The sequence below is a fragment of the Sinocyclocheilus anshuiensis genome, unplaced genomic scaffold (genome assembly GCF_001515605.1).
Source record: "Sinocyclocheilus anshuiensis isolate Anshui unplaced genomic scaffold, SAMN03320099.WGS_v1.1 scaffold1633, whole genome shotgun sequence".
Classification (NCBI taxonomy): Eukaryota; Metazoa; Chordata; class Actinopteri; order Cypriniformes; family Cyprinidae; genus Sinocyclocheilus; species Sinocyclocheilus anshuiensis.
Genome location: NW_015539925.1, coordinates 82,582 through 92,810, shown reverse-complemented (window position 1 = coordinate 92,810; position 10,229 = coordinate 82,582).

Below are 10,229 nucleotides of genomic sequence, written 5' to 3'. Positions count from 1 at the left end.
AAGTCCTTGGGGAGGCAAAATTCCTCGCAGACATGCTTCAATCAGCGTCTCTTGATTTAGCGAAGGCTGTGGACCTAGTTGAAGCATTTCAAGACACCCTCCAAGACCTAAGAAGTGATTCATCTTTTGATGAAATCTGGAAAGACACTTTAGACATGGGAAAGCAGTGCAATGTTGCAGTCAAAACTGTGGTGAAAAGGCCACAAAAAAATAGTTCTACATTGAGTGGGTCAATTGTTGAATCCACTGTTGGACAGAGGAGGTGTAAGGAAGGAGACATGGAAAGGTTCAGAAGTGGTATATTTTACCCCATTCTGGACTGTTTGAGTGGGGAGATGGAGAGGCGTTTCAGTAAATCAAACTGCAGTATAATGCAAGGTATACAAGCACTGAACCCTAAAAGCAGAAACTTTCTGGATGAAGAGACCATTTTTAGGTTTGCTAGGATTTATTAATTTCATACTGATGATATAAAACATGAACTGCATCAAGTGAGGAGGGTTATAGAAAGGAAATTCCAGACTGGAATTGAATTGTCTAGTCTCCTAGAGTTTACCAACTTCCTTGAGCCATTTAAAGAAGTGTTTTATCAGCTTTTTCGCTTGTGCTGCATAGCTTTGGCCTTACCAGTCAGCAGTGCAAGTTGTGAGCGCAGCTTCTCTGCACTTAAGCTCATAAAAACACATTTACGCACTACCATGACTGATGACAGACTCGGTAATCTTGGAGTCTTGAGCATTGAGGTGAGGAGAGCCAAATGTCTTGACTTAGATGATTTTGTTAGACGGTTTGCCAGTCACCACCGAAACAGAAGAATCCAGCTGTTTTAGTTGAGGTCTGCCTTCTTTCTATTTCGATTGTCTTTCTCTCTTTATGCTACTGTTTTTATTGTTTCTAAACTGAAGCCTGTTCTTTAATATATTAATAGAACACAATGTAATGGTTCCATATTTTATTTTTAAACTGTGGTGTTTTCATTTTAACTGTTACAGTGTTGAAACTTTTGTTCTGTGTAACTCAGCTTTTTTTTGTAAATTAATCTGAATGAAATTTTGAACTAAGCACTATGATGTTATGGTTAAACCATTTGAATTATTACAGTGGAAAAAAAATCTGTGTGATTTTACTCTGCTCAAATTGAGTGAGTTTTTTTATTTATCTTTTTTTTTTTACATAATTTATGTATTTTTATTATTTGAAAGATATTGTGAATAAAACTACTGTATATTGTAATGGTCAACCCGCTTATTAAAAGAAAATGGTTGACATCATTTCTGCTTCTGGGTTTTTAAAATTGCTCAGATTTATTTTATAAACTTGTGTTTTATGATAAACACTAAAAAATAAACACTGGCTCTCAAATCTAACTTAATGAATGTATACAGGGATGACAAAAAAAGCAAATTTTTCATTAATTTAGTTATTACATTTGATTACAACTAACTTTATTCAAGTTAAAAAATAATAAACAAAAGGATTTACTTGATATACTATAGACTTTGGCTTTTTTTTTTTGTCACTGGCGGCCACCCTCTTTTGAGGCATTGCCCCAGCATGGCCCCCCCACTGAAAATGCTCTAGACGCCCCTGGTGATGACTAGTCTATTCTTGGGCTATGGTTAGACGTCTATTAAGGGTGCTTTCACACCTGGCTCGTTGTTTCGGAACCTGGCTCGTTTCCCCCCTTAGCTCGGTTCGTTTGGGCATATGTGAACACGGCAATCGCGCCCGGATCCGCGCCAAAACAGTCGGTCCGAGATCGCCTGAACGAGGTAGTCTTGGCTCGATTGAAAACGGACTCTGGAGCGGTTTGATTGTAGTGAGGAAGCTATCCGATCTAACGGACCAACGAACCAGGCTATATCACAATGTATAATGGGTAATTACGTAAGTTCCGTGAAAAGCATTAGCTTTGTTGTTTTGCTAATACTTCAAAATGAACCTGTGAATGTCTGTGGGTGAGCACGTCTTCGCCATTCAAAATAAAAAAGCACACTTTTTCATTTTATAATGCCGTCTTATTGCTCTACTTCCTAGTAGGTGCATTTTAAAAATGTTTTCCCGATGAATCCTGGACTCCTGCTCAAAATGATAAATTAATATAAGGACAGCTACAAAAAAAAAAAAAAATGCCGTTGTCGTTCCATCCTGACGGATGACAGCCGTGACAGCTAAGTGGAATCCCGGAAAATAAGCCGTGGAACTCAATATTGTAATAATTTTAATCCTTGTTTCGGAACAAAGCAATCGATCTACAGGTGTGAAAGCACCCTAAATTTCCACTGACAGCTCAAATTCAGCCTTGTTTCAGCCTAGACATCAGGGCTGCTGTTAGACATCTTTTAAATGCAAAATTGCTTGCTGGGTTCAAACTTCAAGCTTTTAAAACTTTTTTTTTTTTTTTACTCTCTGGCCAGGCTTTCTCAAGCCAACTTCAAAGTTTGTCTTGACAAACTTTTTTTTATTTAGTTATTATTATTCTTAGAATGAAATTTTTAAATGCATCTCCTCCTAGAGCTTTCAAGTTACATCTACCAAACTCAGCTCAAATTTTCATACTGTACTGACTTTGGTTGCTATATATATATATATATATATATCTCTCTCTGACTTGGCATTGCTAATTCATGGTAGAAAAAAACTGTCAATTAGCTTTTAAAACTACTTAACTTTATTACTATTTCTTGTAGCTATTTTAAGCTACTTAACTTTTTGTCTAGGCTTTTAAGCAAACATCAAAGTTTGTCTACAATTTTTACTAACTAGTTACACAATTACATAGGCCTGATCTTATAATATGGGTAATATTTAGTGTAGACCTACTTGTTTGTATTAGGTGTAATAAAAATAAATGAATATATAACAATAGAGAAGAGTTTTGAAACTAAAAACTACCTTATGTGATAGTTATTTTTTAATCAACATATTTCCAGGCCTGGAACTCATGGAAATGAATAAGATCATTAAAAAATCATGGAAATTTCCATAATGAATCTGAAAAAGGAGGATGTTAGTTTTGTTCCACCTAGTTCCAAGAAGATGTCAAGACTGTGGTGTGTTGATCATGTACTATGTTTACTGGGTCCATCTATGCTAACATCTCCAATTGGGCTGTTTTCTCCTTTTTCTACATGCAGTCCTGGATTCTCAGCAAAGTACAACACAAACACAGTTTGATGGATGACAGGATCGACAAAATTGTCCACTTTGAGTTGGTGCAAGTAAGTGTTCATGATATGTTTGTGATGATGTATAGCCAGAATGAATTTTATTTTATCAAGGACATAAACCTACACTTACTTACAACATTTTATTTTTCTATATATTTTGCTACTTATTTTTTTGTAGCAGACCCCGTCTGAATGATGGTTAAAACTTTATCTCTGCTGCATTATTATCTAGATACACAGCGAATTACACAAAACACTCATTACAACTAATAGTAAACAAATATATACAGACCTCATGCCTTTTCGGGAAGTGCTTAATAAACTGGTAAACTTTATATCAGTGAAAGAACTCAGATTAACTGTAATGTGCACGCTCTCGCTCTGTAGACTATAATAGCATTCAAAATAAGAGTCCCCCTTTTGTGAGAGAGTGCAAATCTATATGTTTAAACTCACAAAAATATCAAAATGTGCCCTGAAACAAATTAGAAGAGTAATTACAATCAAGTCTGTTACATTATTGACGATAAATGACAAATTATCTGTGTGTAGACAGACGATGGGTTATTTGATCCCAGATAGGACAGGTACGTCTGTAAGATGTCTGCTAAAGATCTGGAAAATATCTGTTGTGTAAAAACATCTGCTAAAAGTCTTAGATAAATCAGTTTTAGATGCATTCTAAATCAAACATCTTTAAGACGTCTTCTAAATGTCTATATGGCATCTGACAGGAAACGTCTCAGAGACATACTGCAGATGAGCAAACCCTCTAAAAAAAAAAAAAAGACATCAAATGCAGTCATCAAATAGACGTCTCCGAGATGTATGTGTGCTATCAGGGTCAGATTCCCAAAGCAATTCACAACAGTGATACGTGACTCGGCAATCTTTATAATTTCCCATCTCAATTTTTAATGGTCTTTTTTAATAGGTTACAGAAACATCTAGCTCTGTTGCCATGGAGCCAACTGGTTTCAAGAGAGCAGTCAACAAAATCCTGGATGAAGGCACTGGAATAAGTGTAGTGACAACTGACAGACTGCCATCCATTCAGAAGATAATGAGAATCGACTACCCAAACATTCACCATGAGTTTGATGTCTGGCATATGGCAAAGGGTATGTTATAATATGAACCACAAATTCCCATGCCTTACATATTGTTTTGATGAAAATGAAACATTGGGTGTGTTCAAATTGAAGCAGCACTGCACAAGCTGATCTACAGCGAGAATGACTGGAAAGCAGACTCCGTTAGGTCTACCTAATGACTATGTGGTATTGTGGACAATAATTTTTGGATAAAGGTGAAAGTTGTCCTGTTCTTTTGGTAGGAACGCTCAAGAAATTGATGTCCATATCCAGATATAAAAACAACAGAGAACTTCAGCCATGGATTAGGAGCATACGCAACCATTTGAGGTTTTTGTGTGCATCTTGTGGAGGTGACCCTGATGTTAATTGTGAGTCTGTGTTCCAGTACCTGTGATTCCATTGCTTCTAACCATATTAAATTTACACAATATCAAAACACTAGATTGAATATGTTTGTTTTTTATAGAAACTACGGATCCAAGGCACTTCTTCCAGTTCCAAAATGTTAAAAAGCCTTTATTCAAACATGGCTCACTCTAGAAACAGAAAAAATGACTAGAACACTGCACACTGATGCATTTCGGCCATCCAGCCTTCCTCAGAGTGTGTCAAGTACAAAATTAGTCACAGGTGTAGATATAATCAGTTGCTCAATAGAAATGGGAGAAACCAACATACTCACTACAGGGGGGACCAATAGCATCATTAACAATTTCGAAGTTGTATGTTATTTTGAAGTATGTTTGTTTTTTAGTCAGGTCCATTCGCTACTCTTAAAGTATTCTCAGTAAGGGCTTCTACTCTATCAGACTGTATATTATCTAACTGTCCATCAGAAATCTGCTGTATTCATAATAATGGTATTTCCCAAGTACTTAAGGAACAAGCTCCTTTTAAAACTAGACTGGTTCCTTCTACTCGTGTCTCACCCTGGTTCACTCCTGAACTTCGAGTGATGAAAGCTAAAGGTCGTCTAGAAAGACTGTACAGGAAAACTGGACTCATTGTGCATTCTCTGGTTTTTACAGAACATTTCCTCAACTACCATACAGCCCCTCAATGCTACAAGATCCTCCTATTTCTCCTCTACTAATAAGAATTCTATGTGCAGACCCAAATCACTCTTTTCTATGGTCATCAATCTTACTAAGCCTTCACAACATGTTATTCTCTGGCTCTGAGGTGCTTGTAAATAGCTTTTCTCAATTCTTTTCAGACAAATTGAAGTAAATCACTGAATCTATTGCTAAAGACTCGCCTCATATCAGTGAGTGAAATGTTAAGTTGATGACAGCTCACTCAACAAACCCTCTCTCTGCGTTCACTCTCACTATTTCTGCTGCTATCAGAGATCTAATTGTGAAGTCTAATTTCACATCCTGCCAGTTTGATCCTAAATGGTCTTGTCATGCTGTCTACTGAACACAATTTAGCAAGACAGTTTGACATCAAAGATATGATCAAAGATTTTACTGTGAGAAAATCAAGACATTTGGTACTTGACGAATAAGAAATTACAAGTCGACAGTTTATAAAGACGTCCAGAGTTTCAATAGTGTCTGTGCTTGCAGAGAGAGAGAGAGTACAATGGGGTTAATTACTTGTACTGTACACAGTATATATTATTTGTATGTAGTTATAAATGCACAATTTCAGGTAATTTAATAAACTGCTCAAATGTATTTGTCTCTTATTGAATATGTATTTATTGTTTTGCTTACTGCTATATGTAACCACAGGCATTATCAATAAGTTAATTTGGGAAGGGGCCTTGGGGACACACAATATCACTAAGAGACCCAATCAGCAAAGTATAGTTCATAATTACTCCAAAAGAGTTTATTAGGTCAGTAAACGCAAGTCCTAATGCATCATTTGTATTATCAACGTGAATGTTAAAAGCAACATGTCATAAGCAACAAAGGAGCCCTTCAAGGTAGGAGGAGTAAAGGCTGATTTATACTTCTGCGTCGAAACTACGCCGTAGCTACGTCGTAGGTTGTGCGTAGCACGCATAGCCTACTGCGCAGCCTGACGTGCACCTCTCCAGAAATGTAACAACGCGTCAATTCTACGCTGACCACAAGCGCTGTGATTGGTCTGCTAGAACCCCACCCTTTCAGGTAAAAAAAAATCTGCAATAGCGCTGCATTTCCTCATACGCATTTCCGCTTGTGACATAACATTGAAAGCAAAGATGGACCAAGTTGAGGACTGGCCGAGGAAGTCCGAAAATATGTACATCTGTAAGACACCTCTTCAGCAAACTATAAAGACTCCCAGATGGCAAACAATTTGTGGCGAGAAATCGCAGGTAATCTAGGGCTAGAAAAGTCGGAGTGTTTGAAAAGGTGGAAGAACATGAGGGACAAATTAGTTCGCCTTCGTAAAAAAAATAAAGTTCGAGGAGCGGCGACCCAGGCGGCAAAATGTTCCTGCACTTTTTGTGTTCCTGTCTTGGCTAGCACCCCACGTGAAACAGAGAAACGGACTAAAATTAAGACAAAAACGAGGTAAATATAGGTAACATGCTAGTTCTTTGATTTGCCTTTGGTATGTGTGTTTGGTAAAGACTATTGAATGATCTTATATTGGAACGTTTGTTTGTAGTAATGACTCGAACTCTTTTCTTTACAAGTATGCTCAATTAGAAATTTTCTATGCAAAAATTATTTCTAATTGTCATATTTTACTGTACGTATGCATATAAGTATTAGCTATTTCCAAAACCCTAACATTGTGCAATTTCATTTTTTTTTAAGAGTGGAAATGAGTCCTGCATCATGTCCAGCTCATCACCTGTTGGGACACCCACAAAAACGCCAACACCAACACATTCAGTCCCTTCTTCAAGCCCGGAACCCAGCACATCCTGTCCACCATGTCCTCCGCTCACCAGTCCAAGGGTGGTGCAGAAGAGAAAGAGGAGAGAGCCAGATGAAGCCCTTTGCAAACAGCTGGAATTGCTGGAGGGCCGCCGGTCAGAAATCCAGCAAAAGCTTTTACAAGAAACTGATGAGTACAGCAGATTTGGTGAAACTGTTGCTGACATGCTGCGGCGGTTGCCAGAAGAACATCGGCCACAGGCCATGTTTGATATTTACAAACTGTTGTTTGATAAACAACAGCAACACAAATAATTTTTGCCGTTTGTTGTATTTACGTTGATTCTCAAATGGTGTTCAATTTGATGCTTAAATATTGTCCACTTTTATATGTAGCTTTAATTTTATAATTCACTAACATATGTTTGTTTCATGTGTGTGCTCTTGTTTATAGTCACATTTTTAGAGGTGTTTTGTGGCACCGCTGCACTTTTAATATACTGTAATGTTACACCTTCATATTGTAAATAAAACAAAGCAAAGAATAAGATGCCATTCTGCCATGGTACAAGTCCTTGCGGAGATTGAAAGAATGCCATCAGGTCATTACGCACACCGATGCCAGCTCTGCTGAAACGGCACCTTGACAGGTAGCGTGGATCGAGTGCATGCAACAGATTACCATTCTCTGAAACAACTCCTCGCCATTCCCCTGGCTGAGGTACATCTGATGCATCAGTGTCAGCAAAATTAGCAGGGATGTATTGGTTTGCAGGTGTTTACTTCATCTGTGTAGGTGAGAAAGTTGTGAAGCATGACACAGGCCTTCACAACATCAACAGCTTTGTCAGGCTGAAATTCCAGGGCTCGTCCGAGAATACTCCAGCTTGCCACCAAAATTCCAAAGCTGTTTTCGATCACACGCCACAGGCCATGTTTGATATTTACAAACTGTTGTTTGATAAACAACAGCAACACAAATAATTTTTGCCGTTTGTTGTATTTACGTTGATTCTCAAATGGTGTTCAATTTGATGCTTAAATATTGTCCACTTTTATATGTAGCTTTAATTTTATAATTCACTAACATATGTTTGTTTCATGTGTGTGCTCTTGTTTATAGTCACATTTTTAGACGTGTTTTGTGGCACCGCTGCACTTTTAATATACTGTAATGTTACACCTTCATATTAAGCAGCATCACCAACAATCACATGAGGGAGTGTGACAGTGGTCCCAGGGAGATTGGCTGGCAGGGGCAGGTTTAGTTTCTGCTTGAGCATCATGGAACCAAATTTGCTCTCCTTAAAGATGCCTCCATCGCTTTCTCGCCCGTATTCTCCAACATCAACCATAGTGAATCTGTATCTGGCATCGCAGGTAGCCAAGAGGACAGTAGAGTGTGCACCCTTGTAGTTAAAATGGTCGCTACCAGCTGAAGGGGGTGCTTTGATGTTAAGATGTTTTCCGTCTATGCTGCCGACACAGTTTGGAAAGTTCCACAAGCGCCAAAAATCAGCTGCGATAGCTTCCCATTGCGCTACATTACAGCAAGGGAGGAACTCTGGCTGTAGGGCTTTCCAAAGTGCTTTACAGATCTCTGAAACAATCGAGGACACTGTGCACGGCGCAAGTTTGTAGCTAGCTGCTACAGTCTGTTGGTTAGCACCTGAAGCTAACACACGAAGGGTCACCGCCAGTCTTTGACGAAGATCAATCGGCATACCATGGGTACACTGATGCGAAATAAAAGGCTGTAAACAAAGAACCAAATCATCGAATTGACTTGCAGACATGCGAAAATATCAGAAATGCATCTGTTCATCTATGTCCCACATTTGTCGAACAAGCACGACAAATTCTCCCTCCTGTTGTCTTGTTTGGTGCAATAGTCGTACACACCATCTTCTCCTGTTCCGTTGTCGTCTCCTTTTTTGTCGTTTTAAATAAATGATCTGTTAGTCGATATTTAACAACAAGCTGCAAAAGAAGACGCTTTCTATTTGCCGCCATCACTGCTGCTGTGATAAACACTTCTTCTTCGGCTTTTGCCTTGATACTGTGGGTTACACCTTCAACATGCCCGTGGACACTGCAGACTAGCGGTTTGCATGTGTACTGCACATCGACGCGGACAACACACATAAGTATAAATGAAAACTGACACATAGCCTACGGCGTAGGTCCGACGCAGAAGTATAAATCAGCCTTTAAGAAAGAGAAAAAAACCCCTCAAAAACCAGCCTCCACACATACAGACACACAACCACACTGTTCTGCGGGGAAAGGCTGCTTAAATCTCCACTGCTCCCTCTCATCCTCCAATCAAAGTGAACAGCCCATCATTGTTGACAGGTGGGGGCCATTAACTCCTACTTGCAAGTAGAGGGAGAAAGAGAACAAGAGAAAAAAACATACAAAAAACAAATACGTCCTGGGATGTAACAATACAACAGTTTAAAATAAATCAACAAACATGCAACAGCTGTGAGAACAATTGGAGGAAAGTGTCTGCTAAATAAATAAATGTGATTGTAAATACTGACAGTATATATATTCTATAAGCTTTAGAATATATACATTTGGAGGTTATGTGACCAATCAGCTTTCTTAAGTTCTAAATCTCTCACTGATTGGTGCTTACTGCTGATTGTTTTGTGAGCGGCCGAACGTTTGGAGAGAGTTCCTTTCAAGGGAACTTCAAACTGCGTCCTCTAGGGGTCGCTATGGGGAACGCCTCGTCGTGACCTGTGTCTGAAGCATACATTCAAAAAACACCAACAACACGTTGGCCAGCGACAGCCCATGACGTCACTACCAGTACGACTATAATATAAATAGGCACCGGGAGAACACGTCATCCTCTTCTTCGTCTTCACTGACTGTTTTGTTTGAAGCGTGCATTTCGGTGGTAAGAGCGATCTCTATTCCTATCATTATGGTGAGCACTAACAAAGCGTTTAGAGGATGTGTGCATCCGTGTCGTCATTATTTGACACCTGATGACACACGATCTCTGCGTTTTTTGTTTGGGCGAAGAGCACGCACGTGATGTCCTCGAGGGGGCAATCTGCGTTCATTGTGAGCGTTTTTCAATGAAAAAGCTCCGCTCTCGTTTGTCTCTATTTTCGAGGAAA